General features: G+C 37.4%; 1 protein-coding gene and 1 non-coding gene across 22 annotated transcripts in view; both read right to left on the bottom strand.

The window, feature by feature from the left end:
- CCDC91 (coiled-coil domain containing 91) overlaps positions 1-22656 on the bottom strand; it is a 353607-nt gene that overhangs the window by 21322 nt on the left and 309629 nt on the right. The window lies entirely within an intron of this gene.
- On the bottom strand, positions 19118-19225 carry LOC122474109. Its single transcript, XR_006294801.1, has one exon. It is a non-coding gene; the product is annotated as a U6 spliceosomal RNA (small nuclear RNA).

The following is a 22656-nucleotide window of genomic DNA, read 5'->3' as shown; positions in this document are numbered from 1 at the left end:
AATTTCTATCACTGAAAATTGTTGTTGTTGAGAATCATTCATTTTCTAAACTTTGTCAGATCTATTTAATGCAGTGAAAGCTCCAGCCATGTTGCTTTCTGGCACTGCTTATTTTGTGCTTCTGAAGCTGGAAGAATTAGTTAATGACATGTTGAAATCTCTCTGAAAGACAGTTTTCTGGATGGCTCCGACAGTCTAGATAATATTCCAAGTCTTGAAACAGCATGGAATCACACAGAGTGCTTAACTGGACCTAACAGAGACTTTTTCCGGTGGTTTCTGAATGCATGAGCTCTGTTTGCTCGGACAGTTTTTAATAACCAGTTCTCTGCCCCCTCTTCTCTGTGCATCTCAATATTAGTTACATATGCCTCTTAAAAATTACTCTTTGAATCCAGGCCACACCATGAAGATATAAAATTATCTCTCGAAAAGAATTTTGCTCTTGTCTACAGATACTTCCTTATCCATCTCTGAGTGGAGAAGTGGCCCCGTACCAGTTACTAAGGCTGCAAAACAAATTACCCTACAACTCAGTGGTGTAAAACAACCATTTATTATGCTCATGAACTCTGTGGGTCAGGAATTTGAACATAGTGCAGCTGTAGCAGCTTGCCTCTGCTCCGTGATATTTGGGATCTCGGCTGGAAGACGTGAAGACTAGAAGCTACATTCAGCCGAAGGCTTACTCACTCTCCCATCTGGTGGCTGATGCTGGCTGGAGGTTGGAGGCCTCAGTTCCTTTCCATGTGGGGCTTCCATGTTGTTGCCCCAAATAGGCCAGTTTGAATTTTGTCACAGCATGATGGCTAGATTCACAAGTGATTATTACAAGACACAAAAAGAGTGGAGCCCTTATTGCCTTGTTTGATTTAGCCTCAAAATCACTCAGTGTCCTATTTATCAGATTTGTTCAGGCAGGCCCAAAGTTCAGTCCCACGTTCAAGAGGAGGGGATATAGACTGTGCTTACTGATGGGGAGTAGCAACTGACAGGGAGAATGTGGATTGGGAACACTGCTATGATCATTTTTGAAAAATACAACCTGCCACAGGTCCTAATTGGATACTATTTCTTAGCATTCTCAGTTTCCTGAGGGTGTTAATCTTATCTCTAGTGTTGCAGTAAGCAATTAACCTAAATTACAAGAGGCAATATGGGTCTCTGAATCAGAGTCAGAAAGAATAACTTCAATCTTTATGGGACTCAAAAGGCAGGAAAAAGCAAGGTTGAAGAGTGAAGAATATATGGCAGATTAAGCAAATGCTAACAATATATTTGAGAGGCAAATTATTTTCCATGTCAGTCTTGTTTTCAACAAATCACTTGCAAATGGATTTTCCTTTCTTTTTAAAAAGGTAGAACTTCCTTAAAATATATGTGTCTTCCTGAAATACATGCCCTTGCCTACACTTACATTGTTGTTCCCATTATCTCAGAGTGCCTTCCTCAGCAAGCAGAAAACTAGGAGATAACCAGGTGTATGCACTCATCTTACCCTACTGACTTTATATAAACACCATCCCTAATCCTGTGGGTTTATATTGTTCTGTGAGCTGAGCAGTGTGAAAATTCTCCTAAAGCCTCAATGTAAATGTTTCTCTAATCCTATTAAAGCCACAAAACAGACCCAGATGAATGAGTAGGAAACTGAGCTAAAGAACTCTCTCTGACCTCGATACCACTGTCAGTCTTGGCATTGACTTCATTGGTCAGCATTTCCTTCTAAGTATGGCATGGTTCAAATGGGAAAGCAAAACTTTAGCTTACTCCTGTCTAGAACACTCAAGTCCAACCTATATACCCCTCCAGCCAAAGCTCTGGAGAGGATTCTGAATAGACTTAAAAAAATAAAATAAAAAGGGTTGAAATACTGGACATATAAAAAACAGACACAAAACAACACAACAATGTATTTAAGTTGGTTTTCTCTTTTTAAAGCTACGACATAATCAATATATTATATGTTGAAACAATGAAGTATAAAGCAGGAGGCATAATCTTTCCCATTCTACCTCCCAGAGAAGACAATCACCATTGTCTTTTACTTGTTTAAATATATATATATATATATATATATATATATATATAATATGTATATATGTATGTATATGTATATATGTACATATATACATATATGTTGTTGTTGTTTGTTTTGTTTTGTTTTTTAATGTTTATTTAGTTTTGAGAGAGAGACAGAATGTGAGTGGGGGAGAGACAGAGAGAGAGAGAGAGGGAGACATAGAATCCGAAACAGGCTCTAGGCTCTGAGCTGTCAGCACAGAGCCTGACGCAGGTCTCGACCTCAGGAACAACGAGATCATGACCTAGGCCAAAGTCAGATGCTCAACCGACTGAGCCACCCAGGCGCCCCTAAATATATTTTCTAATATAGCATATACAGAGAGATAGATAATTCAGGAGATTTTGGAGCCATATCAACAAATGTAGGTAATATTCTTTTTAATGGATGTACAGCATTCCACTGTAGCATAATTTATTTAACCAGCCCTCTACTGATGGACAATTCAGTTGTTTCTCATTTTGAATATATCCAAGAATAAAATTCTATTGTGTGAATATTTGCCATGGGCTATGAACAAAAACACAACTTCAAATTTGATGAGGATTTATTGTTAGACTTTTTTGAGGTGCTAACAAGGCAATTGAGGCGGAAGAGAAGATAAAGATGTGTATACATAAGATGACACTCTACTTCACAAAACAGAGTTAAAATGTGTTGGTAGTAACATCGAGGGCTTGGGTTCTTGTTAATGAGGCCCTTGGGAAAATATAAACACTCCTCCCAAGTTCAAATCTCAAGCCGGCCCACTACTTTCTGGTTTTCAGCTTGAGCTTCTGGCACATAAGCCTGCAATTGGGGCCTTGCATCAGATGCCAAACTAAACATTTGGGAACAAGAATTATAATAACCCCCTTTTTTTGTTTGTTTGTCTGAAGTAATTTAAAAACATATAGCATAAAGTAAAACAAAGAAAATTTAGGATGAGGGAATAACTCTAAGAAATAGAAAACTTGATAGCTTTCATTCAAAGCATTTTCTTGGATATTCATTCATGTTACTCAGAGTATAGAATTAATTGCCGAGGTAGATCAGCATGGCCTTTCGAGAACAGAAGGAAGGGGAGATATGAATTCCTTCACAGACATTAGTGGAAAATACAAAAACTAAGACTCCCTGAATGAATGGGGTAACGGCAGAACAGAGATCTATTTAAATTCACTTTCCACATTGCCAGGCCTAGCTAAATTTGCATGATTGACTAATGGACATTCTAGTGAAAACTCCAGACTGTTGCTGCTGTTGTTGCCAATCATGAACTTTTCATGTAGTTCAACCCTGCCTCACTCTCTGTTTTAAGAAGAGGAAAATAATTGTCTGCCCCTGAAGGCTTTCATATTAAACATGTCAAAGCACATTACAGATGATGTAGAAAGAACTTTGACATATTTAGCATAAAATATTTTAGTGTCAGAAGACTATTCTCTACTTAAAATGACAGATTGTTCTCAAAGGCCTAACAGAATCTGTGGACTTATTAAAAGGACATGCTAGCATCTCCTCGATTAGTCTTTATAATGCTTGTTCCTTTGACAGTAGAGTGGTTCCCCTTGGGAGAGTAGTGGTGATTGAAAAGGAGCCCTGGAAGGAGGTAGTCTGGCATGTTGGTAATATTCTGCTTGACCACAGTGCTGGTTACACAGGTGTGCCTCCTTTGTGAAAATTCACTGAGCGCTATTCTTAGAGTTTATGTTAGACTATAATAAAAGGTTTTTAGAAAAGGAAGCAGGTGAGTACTTACAACCTCATATACAATAGCTACTTTCTCTTGATATGTAAAAGATATTAGTAAGCTATTAATAATCAGCATAACAAAAAATGTTTCTTTAATTAAAAAAAAAGATGTTTTCTACACTGATGAATCAGCTAGTTTTACATTAATGTGAATCACTCTGTTATGTATTTCCCAAATACAATGTGTTCTTAATGATGGAGAGTGATGCAATCAAGGGTTAATTTGTATGCTTTGCTTATTTTCATGCACCTCAGCATAATTAGTACTATGTCTGAAAGAAAATATGTACTAAATAATAACAGCAAAAAGTTATCAAGCGCTTATAATGTGCCATGCATCAGACACTAAGTGAAGTAATTAACATTCCAACTACCATTTAACTTTTTAAGAGTCAGTCTCTCTCCTGCCGAAAAAACCCCTTTCCAAGATGGCACACAATGAATACTCAATACTATTAGCTGTTATTTGCACAGAATTTCTCTTCCTTTATAGTTTGCGTGTTCTTTCATTTATATAAACATAGCTGAGGATCTATGATGCGCCAGGCATGTTATGTTGTGATCTTAAGAATCCTGTGCTATTTCTACCTGGGGGAGTTATGGAGGACATATAGTTATGGAGGACATATAGCATGGAGGAAAAAATTTGCTAATAAAGTTTTAAATTTGTTTTTAATTTTCATAGCATACCTAAGTCTTGACAAAGAAAAGCACAGGATTATCGAGTAAAGGCAGTACAATAAATCTCTCTGCATTTCATCATTTTAAAATCATCAGTTCCTTTGTAAATGAGATTTATTTTCCAACCAAGAAGTATTCTGTGGTATCTGTTCTCTTCAGGATCATACAATTTGGTATTGATTTACCAGTTACTCCATGTTTTCACAACAGACCCAATTAATTCAGAAACTATGAGAATGGGGGACATGATTTATATACCCGGGGTTGGCAAACTTACTTGTATAGAGTCAGATAATAAATAACGAAGGCTTTTCAGGCCATATGGTCTCTGTCACAATTAACTCCGCTCTTGTAGCATGCAAGCAGCCATAGATAACATGTAAACAAATGAATGTAGCTGTGTTCCAATAAAACTTTATTTAAAAAGAAAAACAGGCAGCAAGTTGGATTAGGCCCATTAGTCATGTTTGGCCAATGCCTGCTTTATCCCACAATACCTTTTATAGTGCTACACAGACAGGTGGCCTCAGTAAATACATCATGCTTGACATAGTCAATGACGTTAAAAAAGGAAATGCAGGAAATGGGAGAGAAATGGCATTAATTCTGAGTTCTCTAAGAGCACATATCCACATTCCCTCTACTTCTAACCTGGAATGCACCTCTTCCACTCTTAAATTAGATTCTAGAACTAGAGAGAATAGACTTTCTACTGATGTAAGGAGTTTTCCTATGTGAGAAAAAGGAAAATAAATTTGACAAAAAATTCAAGTTGATAGGGAGCATAGACTTGGTACTCATTGTGGTATCTTTTCCCTTGAGAGCAGAAAACTGACATTTGTAGATAAGGTAGGAAAAATCCACTGGTAAAAAGAACCTATTCATAATAGAATGCATCACAGAAACCCATATGGGTGGTCTGGCCAGGCTGAAGTGGTTGGCAGTGGGATTTGAAAAATAAGATTAACACAAGATGTTAAGTACTGAAATCCATCTAGTCACAAACACGTGTGTTTTTAATGACATTCAGAGCCATTCTGTAAAATGAAAGAACAGAGGTTAACTCGTTTTATTGAAAACATCATAAAAAAATCCTAGAGTACCCTAGAACTAAGAACCTTTTATTATTTTCTCATGGCTGAAAATCATGTTCATCTGCCAGTGACAAATAACATTCATTGGTTATGGTGGAGACAGAAGCCTGACAGCAACATGACAGCAAGGGACCACACCAACACATTTTTTTCCAACATAAAATTGACATATGAGATGCAGACACAGTGCAGGGGGTCCTTCATAAAACAAAGAAACAAAATAAGTACAGCTTGTCCTCAGACTCCTTTTCAGTAAGAGGGAATCACCCCAGGCTCAGTACTTGCCATGACCTCCACTCTCATTTATTCAGCAGATATTTACTGAATGACTATAAAATATCAGGCACTGGTGTCTGCATTGGAACATATGGTTTTTTTTTCCTTTAAAACATGCCATTCTTAGAGAGAAATAGAAAGCAACTATCTAAAACAGTAAATAAAATAACTTCAGTCACTGGTTAAGTGCTAGGAAAAAAAAAAGCATCGGTGGTAGAGCATGGTAGGTGGAAGGAGAAAAGTATGGAGTAATTTTAGCTAAGATGGTCAGGGATGGACATTTTGAAAAGGTAACATTTGGCAGACCTTTGGAAGATTTCAAGTTTGGCAATGACATGATCAGATTTATGCTTCAAAAATGCTGCATGAAAAATGTATTGTAGCAGGGTCAGTGGGCACAAAACTGGTAGCAAGTAGTCTTGGTTAAGATGATGGTGTCTTGGTCTTATGACACAGGAGTGGAGATGGTGATAAAATGATATACTCAGAAGATATTCTGGAGGCATATTTGACCCTCTGAAAGATGATGCTGGCTTGGTCTAGAGAGGATGCAATGGGAAGATAGTGATGAGTTGATGGGTTCGGTATTATTCTAGAGTATATTCGTCAGCTTTGTTGGAAGACCATGTAAGTTGTGGAAAGAGAATGACTTTCAGGATTATGGTTTGAGTGACTGCTATGATATTGAGAAAAGAAAGGCTTCAGAAGGAGCAAATCTGGCAGGAGATAGGTGGTGGAAATCAAGAAACCTACTTTAGACATAGCAGGTCTAATCCCATGTCCTCAGGTATACTTCACAGGAAGGAAGGTTAGATACTGTGTTCTTCTAGGGAAAAATGATTATCTCATATTTATATTATCCAAAGGATTAAGTATACAACAGAGGTGTCAAAAACAAATGACAAATTAACTTAGGAAACAAATCATTATCCACCTATTTTTCAAAGTGTAATTATGTGAAAAGAATTAGCAAGTTAGATAGGGACTGTAAAAGACTTTCAGGAAAACTATTTCTGATTTCCATTTCTTATCTAAAAACCAACTTCTCCACCCTTTTCAATTTCAAGATTCAACTTCTGGTGGCTACCCTCCCTTCAACACTGGTACCTCTCCCTGCTGGTATGACTATACTCTCAGAAGAGTGCAAGAGTAAGTACTGATACGCTGCTAGACCTTTCAAAATTATTAGCGGTCTAGAAATGTGAGAAGAGTTCTTGGATCAAGACATACAGATTTGGGTGCCTGGGTGGCTCAGTCGGTTGAGCATCTGACTTCGGCTCAGGTTATGACCTTGTGGTTCACAAGTTTGGGTCCTTCATCAGGCTCTGTGCTGACACCGCAGAGCCTGGAGCTTGCTTCAGATTCTGGGTCTCCCTCTCTGTCCCTCTCCCTCTTAAAAATAAACAAACATTAAAAAAAAGACACAGAATTTACTTCTAAGTGAAAATAATACTCCTTCACCAAACATTTTGTGCTAGAAGTAGCCTTGAAACCTAAAAAATACTATATTCATATTACAAGCAATAGAAATTCTGTAATTTTGTGCTTTAGAGCATTCCTTTTCTCCCTTTCTTATCTTCATTATCAGCCTTGAAAAGTAATCCAAATGTTTTTATTTGGATGGTATCTAGCTAGCTATCACACATATCTTTTTATACAGGGTATATCTTTAAATATTATGCATCTTTAATTACACACTGATAATCTATGCATACTATTTTTTTTAAAGTATATTTATTTTGAGAGAGAGAGAGACAGAGAAAGAGAGTGTGCATGTGCGTGCACAAGCAGGAGAGGGGCAGAGAGAGTACAGTAAATATATAGAGTATAGAATTCCAAGGCATGGAGCCCAACTCAGGGTTTGACCTCACAAACCGTGAGATCATGACCTGAGCCAAAACCAGCAATCAGATGCTAACCCAACTGAGTCACCCAGGCGCCCCTATACAAACTAGTTTTTAAAAGAGAACTTAATAAAAACAATTATATTAAAAACATAAACTAGGTCACTCATGTCATCATCCAGAACTAAGGTCTACTAAATTGTGATGTATGTAACACTTCTGTCTAGAGAATAGCAGCCCCTTGCTGCTTGAAAACAATAAATAGCCTTCCACCTTGCAAGATGACACACATGCCTCCACCACCCCCACTCACATCCCACCACTAAGATTTATACCTACCTATTCAAGACGTGGGCCCCACACCAAGGTCATGAATTGAGTATTACATCATAAACCAGCCTAGGAATCTTCTCTGCTAAGAGAAGAAAGGGACTATCGCTCAAAGGAACCGTAGGACATAGTCAAGCAAATACCAGCAGGGCACAGGACACTATATATGAGAGAGTACTCAATCAAGAGGAGATAGACTGAGTTTAGATAATGGAGATTATTGATATGGAAACATTCTCTCATAGGATTTAATACCCTAGCAAGATCACATGAGATGATGCTAAGACGCTGCTATGAGGGCTCTTGGAAGAATACAGAAAGCAATGGTCCGTATAACATGAAGCAGAAATGCCGTAATTGCTATGGCAGACAGTAGAAGTGCTATCACAGACTACACCATCCAAAACCTGCTGGCCTGACAGAATGAGGGAATGATCTATTAAAGGTGCAGCTAGGGCTCCTTGGAGATGATATCCTATAATTCATTCACTAGGATACAGAATATGCTTTAAGTCAACAACCATTATAAGGAGCTGTGTTTCCAAAAAGTAGAATTCATGGGTCCAGGAACTAAGAGGTAGCAGTAAGAGTGGCCCTATTTATCATCATATTCTTAATAACTGAATTGGAGAATCTGTGCTTCTCACTCCTGCAGACCCTAGGCTTTAGAGGTACTGATTCCTAGAAGGGTGATGATATTCCACCAAAGGACACAAAATAAGTCTCATTAAACTTTAAGCTATTATTGCTAACTGGTCACTTTGGGCTCCTCATGCCAAGAACAGTAGGCAAGGAAAGAAGGCAGAGGTAATTGATCCTGATCAAAAAAGATAGGGGGTGGGGCACCTGGGTGGCGCAGTCGGTTAAGCGTCCGACTTCAGCCAGGTCACGATCTCGCGGTCCGTGAGTTTGAGCCCCGCGTCAGGCTCTGGGCTGATGGCTCGGAGCCTGGAGCCTGTTTCCGATTCTGTGTCTCCCTCTCTCTCTGCCCCTCCCCCGTTCATGCTCTGTCTCTCTCTGTCCCCAAAATAAATAAACGTTGAAAAAAAAAATTAAAAAAAAAAAAAGATAGGGGCAACAAATAAGCAAACAAACAAAAGAGGAGACAAGGCCTGTTACACAATTACACAATGACATCCTGGTGATCCAGTTGGGCATCTCTTAGAACTCCTTTGCCTATTTTTACTGTAAACAGACAAGTTTAACAGCTATAGCCTGAGAAACACATGGCAACAGAATCTTAGAGGTCTTACAGATGTGGTTGGGGTTATTTCATCATTAAGCCCCTGAAACAGCAGAGTTCAGCCAAGAGTAAGAGGAATCTAGAACAAAGAGTAGAGGAGGGAGATAAGAATTAGTTGTGGCCTTGAGATCAGCTAAAGTAAGAGTTACTAGCTCATCTCACCAACTTTCCTTTTGTAGGTTTCCCCACAGAAGAAGACCAAAGACCAAACGATCCTCAAGGAACTGTTTCAAGAACTTAAATAATGGAAGTGGATTTGATTGGTGCAAAAGATGAATTGTAGTGCACTACCAAGAATCTACTTTCAAGATGAACATACCAATTTCCCTAGTTGCCAAGATTGTTGGTGACTGGTGGGTTTTAGCAGAGTCCCTCTCAGGGAATTGAGACCTTGGCCAAGGTCATGCCCTCTCTCTAAGAGACTACTACATTCAATGACTGGTTGCTGTGGGAGTACAAAGTTCAGACCCCTGGCCTCAAGGTGATCTGATCCAACTCTGAAGGGCCACCCCAGCTCTGAGGCTCCACAGAATTAGCTGAAGCCCTTGTATAAACTATATTGCAACTCCTCCCTTTGCTCAATCCTATTTCCTTCTCCCCACATAGGTACTGATCCTAAGGGTATTCCCTGATAAATTTCCTGCACATAAATCTCAATCTCAGAGTTTCTTTTGTGGGGCATCTGCCTTAAGACAAACTGATAAGGCTGTACTAGTATCAGCTGATTATTAGATGTGGATATGGCATAAAGACATTAACTTCTAGAGCTGTAAGAGGCCAGAAAGTGCTTTCAATGGGAAGCACTTTCCTTTCCCTAAAAAGGAATTCAGAAAAGTTGTGGGAGGGTAGGAAGACAACTAAAAAACATTCAAAATAGTTTCTGAGTCCCTTGGAAAAATATCTTTATAATTTAGGGTACTTATTTTGATAAACAGAATAGTATCATTGAGAAAATTGATAGTGATTTTGGAGTCAGTTGTTTGTCAGTAGGGGATGGGTGCTACTGGCCATCTATTAGATAGAGGCCAGGAATGATGTTAATCATCCAACCAACAATGACTATCCAGCCTCCCACAATAAAGAATTATTTGGCTTAAAAGGTCAATAGAGCCAACGCTGAGAAACCCTGGTTTAGAGGTCATGAAGTATATTACACTCATTATCTCATTACATTCTTGGGATTATGGGGAATATTAGTATCTCTTTACTACAGATGGGGAAATTGAGCTCTGTGAAGGAAACTAACTTGCCAAAGATTGAAAAGAATGCTACCAGTAAAAATGGGTATAGTAGTTCATTTTATTTTATGCAACTTTTTCTGGTCCAGATGGCAGTCACTACTGGAACTTATCTCAATTAATCACATCCCTACAAACCAAGAGGTAGCAAGCATATGTATAAAGCTTGTGATTTGCAGGCTCACAACTGTCATTTACTGCTAAATTCATTGTATTATGAAACTAAACCCTTCATTATATTAAGAAACTAAAGCCTGAATTCACATCAGAGAAAAAAAATCATTTTCAAATTTACACTTCTGAATTTACATAACATTTATTCCCAAAGCTTGATTCAAATAAAGAATTTATACATTGTATAGTACTACTGGTAGATTTAATATATCTACACATAGCATTTAAAATAAAATTGTTTTGTATTTTAGCCCTGAGAAACACGCTCAGGATATACTGTCACCAATGATAATTACAAGTCTGTCAAGTGGGAGCATGGAGTCTAGTTGTTAGGATTGTTCCCTCTGGAGTCCCAAATTCTGCCATTTTCTAGTGGTATGACCTTGGGTAAGTTACCTAACCTTTCTCAAAGCTTAAGTCTTCTTTCTTTTCTTTCTTTCTTTCTTTCTTTCTTTCTTTCTTTCTTTCTTTCTCTCTCTCTCTCTCTCTTTCTTTCTTTCTTTCTTCTTTCTTTCTCTCAATATGAAATTTATTGTCAAATTGGTTTCCATACAACACCCAGCACTCATCCCAACAGATGCCCTCCTCAATGCCCATCACCCACTTTCCCTTCCCTCCCACCCTCCATCAACCCTCAGTTTATTCTCAGCTTTCAACAGTTTCTCATGGATTGCCTCCTTCCCTCTCTGTAATTCCCCCCCACTCCATGGTCTTCCGTTAAGTTTCTCAGGATCCACATAAGAGTGAAAACATATGGTGTCTGTCTTTCTCTGTATGACTTATTTCACTTAGCATAAAGCTCTCCAGTTCCATCCACGTTGCTACAAAGGCCATATTTCATTCTTTCTCATTGCCAAGTAGTATTCCATTGTATATATAAACCACAACTTCTTTATCCATTCATCAGTTGATGGACATTTAGGCTCTTTCCATAATTTGGCTATTGTTGAAAGTGCTGCTATAAACATTGGGGTACAAGTGCCTCTATGCATCAGCACTTCTATATTCCTTGGGTAAATTCCTAGCAGTGCTATTGCTGGGTTATAGGGTAGGATCTATTTTTAATTTTTTGAGGAACCTCCACACCGTTTTCCAGAGTGGCTGCAAAAGCCTAAGTTTTCTTACATGTAAAATAGTAACTTACTATGAGGCCTGTTTTAAGGATTAAATAAGATAATGCATATGAAATAGTGACTGGTAAACTATGCACACTGAATAAATGATAGTTATATTGAACATCTGTTGCTTTTTGGCTTCCAGCATCTTAGTTCTCCCTCTTAACGGCAACTTGAACTCCATTTGGGGATTTAATTCTTACCCCTTGGATTTAGTACGGTGGACTGTAATTAGGTGTCTTGCCCTCCCCTAGCCAAAGGGCAGGCATGTAACCGAAACCAACCCAGTCAGATTCTCCTTCTCTGGAATTTATATACCGAGTGGAGAAACAACACAGAAAATGGTAAGTTTTGTCCATTCCTGGTAATGCTACCCTGACCAGTTTACTTTTCACTGTAACACCATTGTTAACATTGCTGCCTCTGAATTCCCAAAGGTGATTTATTTATCTTGCCATGCCAATGTCTGGTGTACAGCCTTCCATCAATTCCATAAGCCTCTGATAACCTTTCAACAAAATCCCTTTTCCTAAAGTTAGCCTGATCCAGGTCTATTGCTTGTAACCAAAAAAACTCTATATACACCAGCCATATCTGAAATCTGCATAAATTATCTAATCTAATTGATATTTAATTATAGTAAGTGCAAATAAGATTTAGTGACTTCTCTCTGCTTTCAGAAATACGTTTATCATTGATTTGGCTTTTGGTTTTAGCCCTAATACATATCCCCACACAGTGAAGTCTACATAGGAACTGAGGACTGTTTACCTAAAAGAAAATTCTGTGGAGCAAAGGTGCTGTTTAAGCAGTCATCTCTGTTTGCTCTCTGTTGGAGCACTTCTTGGTAGGGCTTCAAGAAATACAAGGCAAGTGAAAAGAAACTGAATGTCTGATTGATGTCTGATTGCCTGAGTCCACAATTCTATAGGCTTACCTGAGATCTTAAATAAGAATCTTTTCAGATACAGAGGCTTTCATTATTTTTGGCTTTCCTTCTGTGTCTTGGATGTGGTTGCTCTTTGGGTATAGCTACGGGTCAGACTCTGTGTGGTCAATCTGAATCTGCAATTACTGGCATCCAGGGTCAGAGGAGAGGGGTGTAGCAGCAGTGAAAGTGCATGTTTCTTAAACAAGGAAAGAAATGAATAATCACTTTGGTTTTGCTTTACAGATGCTTTGATCCACTTCATTTTTCACTGTGGGAAGACAGAATGGCAATCTCTGAGTTGCTTTAGCGTTCACTTCCCAGAATGAATCTTTCAAGGCCACGGAGTATCATGCCTCTGTCAGCGGGGCTGCACTATGAACAAGCCATTAAGATGGCATTTCAGTGCAGGGCACAGAAATAATATTCTTTGCCATCACTCGGTGTACAAAATTTGGAGCTCCACTCATTTGCCTGCACTTCAGAGCAAACGATTCTAAGGGCAAACGGTAGGAGTTCTTTGAGCAGGAAAGTTTGGAAAACTTAAGTGGGTAGTTAAGAAGGTCAAAGATTTCCTTGTTCTTACAGAATAATTATGCCCAATTCCAGTTTTTTTGTGAAAAAACAGGGGAAAAGAAGTCCATTAATGGATACCAAAATTTGCAACAGTTCCTATCTTCAGTGTTACTGAAGCAGCCTTTACCGACTGTAGTGCGTACAGTTTAGGGTGTTCTACAGCACCATGACCAATTGGTCATTCTGCAGCAAGTTTCCAAAACTAAAATGGCAGGTTAATTTATAGCCTTAGTGAAGCTGTTCTGCTAAACTTCACTGAAGTTGATTACCTGCCCCACAGGGCATTTTTTCTTGATCTACATATGATGAGTGAAATACATGCATAAGAATCTTCTAAGTGACATAAACATTTCCATGCATATAGTTCAATAATTAGTTCAAAATCTTCCTAAAAAAAAACCCACCTAACTTATAGAAGGCATGGAAATATTTAGTGATTACATAATTTATTCATCTTCCTAGGAAATACTTTACCCCCCCCCCCCCCGGTGGTAAAGAAGCAACTAATTCAGGGTGGTCTTTGACTATTCTTTCCTCTCAGTTGTATGCCCTCTTTTCTCAACCTACTAGTTAGCAATTCTACATTTTGTACAGTCTAAGGATGCTCGTTGCAAGGGATTTATTTATATCATGGATTGTGCTATATTGAACACATAATGGAACTCATCAATTAAAGATTGCTGCAGTGACAGTTTCAGCACCATGTCTTATGGTAATATATATATCCTTCCTTATTCTTAAGAAACATTCAAGTGTCATCAATTATTTCAGTGGGTACTTTTTAAGCCAGAATCTAATTTTAAAATTTATAGTCTAGTTCAAAACATGCTATGAGATTTAGAAGGTGCTAATTTCAACCATGAACACAGAGTAATGTTATTCAGTGTGAAGCTGCATCTAATCATTCGTTCACTTCTCATGGGGAGCAGAGGAATGAGGCATCTCAGTGATTCCCACTATTCCCTACATAAAACTCTACTAGCGGTTTGTCACCAGAGACCAGATGAATGCTAACTACTTTTATGAAGTTATAGGATATATGCAGATGTAAGATATAGCTACTCTGTATCTGTAGGGTTTTTTGGTTCTAAGCAATAGAACTGGATCAGGCTAACTTTAGAAAAAGAAATTTTGTTGAAAGGATACCAGAGGCTTGCATAATTGATGGGAGGCCATTGCCCAGACATGGGAATGGACAAGCAAAGTTTTTCTCCTTTCATTAAATTGACATTTTTCAGTTCAAGTACAATAAGCTAAAACACTCACTACCTTGCATATTTTACTACTTTTGAGAATTTTCTTTTTCCTTAGTTTAAATCAGAGGCTGCTATATTATAGCTAAGGAAACTAAGAGATGGCACCATGCTTTTAAAAATATGATTCCACTGAACTAATACTGGGTGTCAATCCTAGACTGGTCCTTTGTCACAATGCTGCTGAGAACTACAACCAGTTCAGGTAACTAATTCTTATTTGAATATATCGTTTCTGTGGTGTAAACTTGTTGGAAGACAGGTAAAATTGTTATAAGGGTTTACCTGAGATGACAATTTGGGGTCTTTAAGTAATGGGGAAAAGCATACCGGAGTCTACACTTGACTTATGGACTAATGAATACTTAAAGGCATGGACGTACGGAATTCTGCCTCCATTTAAGAAAAATGGAGAGAAGAATGCCATGTCTTTCAGATAATGCATAGATAACAAATAAAATAATTTAAAATACTCCCCCAAAATAAATAAGGCAATTTATATATTTAAAAGTAGTTGATTCAATACAAACTTTACTCTAGAGGCCTTAGTCTTTACACTATACTCAGATAAGTAACATCCATTTCTGATTCTGAATTAGGTGCTCATATTATTGTCACTTGTGACTTCTACGCTTGGTTGTCCTTCATTTCTTTTTTCTTATCTAAATTCCAACCCTTCTTATCAGTCAGAGGTGTATTTAGCTGTGTGAAACAGAAATCTGACAAACAGTGGCTTAAAGAAGAATTTATTATTTAATGCACCATGGTCTCTGGGAGTAAGCTATCCAGAGCTGGTAAGCAGTCCAGGAACAGACTATTTTCTTGCATGGGGCTCTTTAGTGTGTGTGTGTGTGTGTGTGTGTGTGTGTGTGTGTGTGTGTATTATATATATATACATATATATATATATATATGTATATATATATATAGTTCCCTTTGATCATAAGATGGCTGTTGCATCCTCAAGTATTAGTTTATGTACTAAACAGGAAGGAAGTGAAAGGAAAAGCAAAGTATACTTGCCAAAGGAGTGTGCCAGTTTTTACTAAAAAAAGAAGCTTCTTAGAAACCTCACTCAGTAGACTCTTTAGCACCTCAGTGGCCAGAACTGGGTTACGTGGCCACTAAAGACTGAAGAGGAGTTTGAGGAGGAGGCTGTTTGTGACTGTATACACTGCTGCCTTTAAAAACCCTGGAATCCTATTAACTCAGCAGAAGGAGAGGCTTTATTTTATGTAGGTAATTAGCACTGTTTGCCACAATTCTGTAGTGCGAGATGAAGAACTATGGTCTTTACACAGTTGGCCCTGTTTCTTCACGTTCCCTTCTCTGAACATTCCGAGCAATGATAGGCTGAGTCATGTATTACAACAATTGTGTGCTGCCTTGTACAATGCACTCATTTTAAAATATGTATTTAGACTCATCATCCCATAAGATCTCAAAAATGAGTGTCAGATTTCATAATACTTCTGCATCATATAAATATGATATTTGACTTACTAATGAATTTACTCATGAATTTCATCTCAGTCCTGTTCTCTAGAAAAATAAATAGCTTATCATTGTTGCTCTAAAAGATATTTCATTTTTTGACTACTCCCTAAGCAATCTAGCTATTTTCTAAATTGCTTTAAGAGTCTTACTGGCTCTCTGCTATAGTTCCTAAGCTTATAGCTTTCCTAACATTACAACAATAAAACCAAACAAATGAGAAAAAACACCATCCTGTGTTATATCAAAGGTCTTAAGGAGTGAGGTATATTTTAAAATAACTGGAAACTTAGCACTGAAGTAACTGTGGTACAAATCAATTATGACAACTATTTTGCATCTGTTTTCATCTTCATTTTCTCTCTCAAACATGTCTTCCAATTAAGAGAAATGAAACAATAAATAGAGAGTCTTCAACAAACAGTGCAACTTTCTCAATAAATAAGTGCTCTCCTTACTATAATGGCTCTCTAAAAAATCTTTATGGTTATCTTTTCTTAGACATAAGTGTGGAAAAGACCACTGGTCTAAAATAGAACCTCCATGGCCCAACAAAATGGTTATTTCTTAATTTATGAACATATTGTATTTTTCTAGGAATATGTTATACATGTTATGAAATATGTACTATTTAAAAAAGGCTAATGCAATTGAATAATGCTTCCTTGTATTTGAAAATCTTGATACAGCAATTTGACTCTAGATGTAGTTTAACACTTATTTTTATTTTTTTAATTTGAGAGGCAGAGAGAAAGAGAGAGAGAGAGAGAGAGAGAGAGAGACAGAACATGCATACAAGCAGAGGAGAGGAGCAGAGGGAGAGGGAACAAATCTTAAGCAGGCTCCACGCTCAGCACAGAGCCTGACATGGGGCTCGATCTCACGACCGTGAGATCATGACCTGAGCCAAAATCAAAAGTCGGATGTTCAACCGACTAAGCCACCCAGGTACCCCAACACTTGGTTTCAATGGCTGTCAGAGCTGAAAAAGATACCTCAAAATAATATGTAGGTGAAATCTGAAACACAGCATAGTTAACTCTACTTATTAAATCATGAGGCTCATTTTCCAATTTCCAGAGTTTAGTGAAATTTTGAAAACACTGAATTGAGTATTGTATGACACTAAAAATCTGTGAAAAAGTTGTAGTATTTTTACTGTTATGTTTGGTGTTTTCAGGAGATGAGAGAAGAAATAGGAGGCAAGATGACGTAGAGCCCTATAGGCCACTGCAATGACTCTGGTTTTCCTCTGAGTGACATGGACTCATTTCAAGATTTTATACAGAGGAGTGATATAATCTGACTGAAGTTTCAAAAAGGACTTTTCAGTGCAAGTGTAGAAGTAAAGATACCAGTCAGGGCGCCTGGGTGGCTCAGTCGGTTGAGTGTCTGACTTTGGCTCAGGTCATGATCTCAGAGTTTGTGAGTTCTAGCCCCACGTCAGGCTCTGTGCTGACAGCTCAGAGCCTGGAGTCTGCTTCAGATTCTGTGTCTCCCTCTCTCTCTGTTCCTTCCCTATTCACACTCTGCCTCTCTCTCAAAAAATAAACAAAGATTTAAAAAAAATTAAAAAAAATAAAAAAGAAGTAAAGATACCAGTTAGGAGGTTTGTGTAGAAGTCCAGGCAAGAGCTGACAGTGGCTTGGGCAGTGGTGAAAGCAATCGAAGTGGTCAGAATCTGGATATATATTTTTAAAATTTTTTTTAATGTTTATTTTTTCTTGAGAGAGAGAGAGAGAGAGAGCGAGCAGGGGAGGGGCAGAGAGAGAGGGAGACAGAATCCCAAGCAGGCTCCGTGCCGTCAGCACAGAGCCTGATATGGGGCTTGAACCCATGAACCATGAGATCATGACCTGAGCCGAAACCAAGAGTTGGATGCTTAACCAACTGAGCCACCCAGGCGCCCCAGAATCTGGATATATTTTAAAGATAGATACCCCTATATATTAGATATAGGGAGAGAGAAGTAATTCTTAAAGTTTTAGCTTACACATCGTTATGTTGAGAAGGATTCTCTGATCCACTAGGACTTCATTAGGTCATCTTTCCAGGTGCTTCGATAGCACCCTGTGCCACTTCTGTCTCAGCACTTTCACATGGGTGGCAATTTCTGGTTTTCCCCAGACTACAGTTTTTCTAAGACTATAATCCTTGGAAGTGTAGACATCATGTCTATCTTACTTATAGTATATACTTAGTATATAAATATTAAATCAGCAATTGTTAATGAGTGAATAGAATATGTAAAATCTATACAGTAGAAATCAATAATACTCTGTTGGCAATAAAAATGTTGGGAAATTTTTTATTGGTATAATATTGTACAAAATCTTATTTTTCAACAGTGCTACATCACCAATTCTATCAAACAGTTCATAATCACTTATATTTTATTATGAACTATTGTAGTTAACAGCCAAATTATGGGAAGAGTCCAAATGTCCATCAACTGATGAACGGATTAAGAAGATGTAGTATACAATGGAATACTACTTGGTGATAAAAAAAAAAAAGAATGAAATTTTGTCATTTGCAACAATGTAGATGGAACTGGAGGGTATTATGCTAAATGAAATATATCAGTCAGAAAAAGATATCGTATGTTTTCACTCATATATGGAATTTGAGAAAGTTAACAAAAGACCATAGGGGAAGGGAGGGAAAAATAAGTTACAAACAGAGAGGGAGGCAAACCATAAGAGACTCTTAAATACAGAGAACAAACTGAGGGCTGATGGAAATGGGGCAGGGGGGTTGGGGAGGCGGGAAAATGGGAGATGGGCACTGAGGAAGGCACTTGTTGGGATGAGCACTGGGTGTTGTATGTAAGAGATGAATCATGGGAATCTACTCCCGAAGCCAAGACTACACTGCATACACTGTATGTTAGCTAAAATGACAATAAATTATTAAAAACAAACAAACAAAAATTCCTGTAGTTAAATCATAGTATATTCTTTAGCAGATGGTAGTAGCTCTTGAAAGACTTTATCAAGGGCATCTAATATTTTTCACAGCCTAACGTATGAGAAAGTCTTAAGAACCTACAGCATATATGAGAATTGCTGATTTTATTTCATGTGTCATCCTTGCACAGGGACCATGCTAATCTTCTCTGTTTTGTTCCAGTTTTAGTGTATGTGCCGCTGACGTGAGCACTGACTGCTTTAATTTTAAATGTGAAATTGGCCAGACCGTACACTATTAGACACTAATAGGTTGAGTGTAGAAATAAAACAATTACAGCTTCAGGGATGGAAGTTGGGAACATTCCTGTGCTGACTGTTGATAATGCAGTTCAAATCTCTATGGAATAGATCTACTGACAATCCTTTGTTAAGTTTTTCTTAGTTTTGTACAGTATATACATATTCTGAGAAAAAGTTATTGAAACAGAGCTTTAAAAGCCCAAAGCAAATGGGTAGCACAGCTTTTCATGATTCAAAACCTGGTAATGGTATTAATTTCACTCTTCACATATCCTTTGTGCTTGCTATGTATCTGCTTAGAAGGGAATTAAAAGTATACTTAGCCAATGGTATCTATCTCTAAGTTTCTCAGGGTGATTTTACCATGGTGAGTTTACTACATTGAAGGACTGGTTTTTAGCTGTGTAGGTAAAGACCTCAGATTTCCACAATACTAACTAAGCACAAATCTTTCTCTCAAAAGAGTCACAGTAAGTCAAGTTCACCAGACTGTATAAAAACTTCCCTGTGTTGTAAACAAGTCATAATCAGAAAGCTGCCTAATAAGCAGAGGATCTAAACAAATGGAGTTATGTCACATAAATGTTTAATGTCATTTCTTCATTCATGAAACAGAATTTTCTTTTCTTTTTATTTTAAAATTCTAATTTATTTATTTTGAAAGCAAAATAGCGAGAGCAAGAGAATCCCAAGCAGCTTCTGCACTGTCAGTACAGATCCCAACGTGGGGCTCAAACTCACAAACCATGAGATCATGACCTGAGCTGAAGTTGGACGCTTAACTGACTGAGCCACCCAGGTGCCTCAAAACAAAATCTTCTTGAACATCTGCTATGTGCCAGGCTTACTCTGAGATACTGATAATACAGTGGTGAACAAAATAGACAAGATACTTTAATGAGGGAGATAGACAATTAATACAGATTTTTGTCTGTTTTTTTTTTAATTGATGCATCTCTAGTACTTACAGTACTTCCTAGTAGATATTAGGTGGCTGATGCTATTTGATGATTGAATGAAAAATGCAATATAAACTATTAAAATAGTTTCAGATAATGTTATATACTAAGAAGAAAATAAAATGGAATCATGATACGATAAAGTAATGTTAGTAGAAGAGAGAGTAGCTTGCTGAGATTGGTTTATTTGGTAGATTAGATTACTGTTTGGCAACCATTAACCCATTCTTTTTCTCCACCTCCATGGGAGGATTAGTTTTCCACTCCACTGATGTTGCACTGATTTGACTGTGCAACATGGTTGGCCTAGTACTGGGTGAAATGTACTTTTCTCCCTTTTGACCTTGGGCTTGGCCCTAGGACTTGCTCTGGCCTACAAGATGTCAGAGGTGACACAGTCAAAAACTTGTTCACATTCTTGGGTTTCCCCTCTTGCACTTCTGCCATTGATGTAAGAAGAACATGCCTTGGATAGCCCATAATAGATACCCTCTGACTTTTAGAAACTCTGCTCAAGTGGTTTAATTTCTTTCACTAAATTCAAAAACTTTGATTCTTGAAAGTCTATGTCATTTTCATTAATCTGTTGACTACTAATGTCAGAGTCTTAAACATGAAAGAAATATGAGTGAACAAGTTGCATTTTGGTGGGAGAGTTGAAAGGAAGGGACTTTTACTAACTATTAAAGTACACAATAAAGAAAGGTAGATGTAAAACTTCTTTTTTTATTAACAGGATTTTTTAGTAATTTAACCACTAAAATCAACTAAGAGCAGAAGGAGAGCATGTTTGTTTAGTCCAGTGGCTAAGCTCCACCCCAGACAAGATATTTTCATTTTCAACACATGATACATAAGAAGAGGAAAATGTGAACCACAGGAATGGAATAAATATTGAGGACAAAAGCAAAGTGTTGAATATATTATAGTCACACTAAATCTTAAATGAATAAGCACTCTAAACTATAAAGGAAAAACTAAGCAACAAAGTTATTTTATATGCCAAATGTCCCCACAGATGAATAAAAAGCAGACATTAAAATTCTTGTAAAATGGCAAAGAAACTATGATTAATATGTTCCTGGTACAAGGTAATGATCACATTATGCATGTGAAAAATATGAAAATTTGAAAAATCTTGGTGTCAAGAATAGTGGGATCATTTAATGAATCGATCCCAACATACACTGAATGTTGGATATAGGATTTATCCTAAAATATTTTACTTCAACTCCAACGTTCAGAAAATTATCTAGGCTGGAAAACATTATCTGGAAAAGCCTCAAATGGATTGGAGGGATCTAATGTTGAAACTTACTAGTATAATAATGTTCTGACTGGCAGCCAGGGTTTGGGCAGCCATAATCTTCTATAGCCCACAATCTCAAACAAAGACAGAAGTAAAAAGGATCCGTGAAAATAGACAGAACAAAACCTATATATTTATTACACAGTTAGGGACTAAAGATTCTCCTTTTTCAGACTTAGAACATATGTGACTTAAATACAACAAAGAGTACTTTGCTATTTAGTTTCTTATTTTCTTTAGTTTCTTCAGAGTTGAAAAACATAGCAGAGGTCATGGATAACAGGCTTGACAGCAAGAAAATGGAGAGGATTTAGAAGAAATAGATCCACTGATAAGAGCGTGAAGTAAATACAGAGAACAAAGATGTTTCCAAGGACACAAGAGACAACTAAAATTTAATCTAGGTGAATTACAAGTTAATCAAGTTCTTTCTACTTCAGGAATCTTTGTGGCCATCACTCTATGAAAACAAGTACTATAATTAATGTATAAAAGATGTCCCTAAATCACCAAAGGTAAAAATTGTTGGTTAACGCGAGAACAAATTTAATCACTAAAACTTAAAAAAAAAAATCTATTTATATATATCTTCTAAAACTATCTATTTTTAGCACAAATACATGGAACAAAAACCTTATCTATCCAAATACTGCATATCCTCTGAATAGTGTCACATCACTTAGGCGTAACTGTAGAAACCTCAGATTATTTGAGAAAGTATGAACTTGTGGTGTCCAAGTGGCAAACTTTCTACAAGATGTCTGATGAACCTGGCGACTGCTAAAGTCCTGATTTAGTAAGAATGAAACCCATGTAGTTTGACTTCAAAGGATCAGATTTAGAATTAGCCATGAGACTAAAAAGCTGGAAAAATATTTCTACAGTAACCATAGCAACTTGGAAAAAATTCCCAAAATATGTAGTGGCCATTTATAATGTTCTGTGATTTTTGATACCCTTCCTGTGTTTGATGAATTTCTAGCCTTATGAGGTATGACTTCCCTAGGTAAAACTCAGAAAACTTAGTTATCTAACCTGCTCTAATCCCAAGGCTCTGCTAGTCAGAGTTGACTGTAATAGACTTTGATTCAGAAAGAACAAGAGGAAGGAAGC

Source organism: Prionailurus bengalensis, chromosome B4, assembly GCF_016509475.1.
Source record: "Prionailurus bengalensis isolate Pbe53 chromosome B4, Fcat_Pben_1.1_paternal_pri, whole genome shotgun sequence".
In the NCBI taxonomy this organism is placed as follows: Eukaryota; Metazoa; Chordata; class Mammalia; order Carnivora; family Felidae; genus Prionailurus; species Prionailurus bengalensis.
This window is presented reverse-complemented; position numbering and strand designations above follow the sequence as displayed.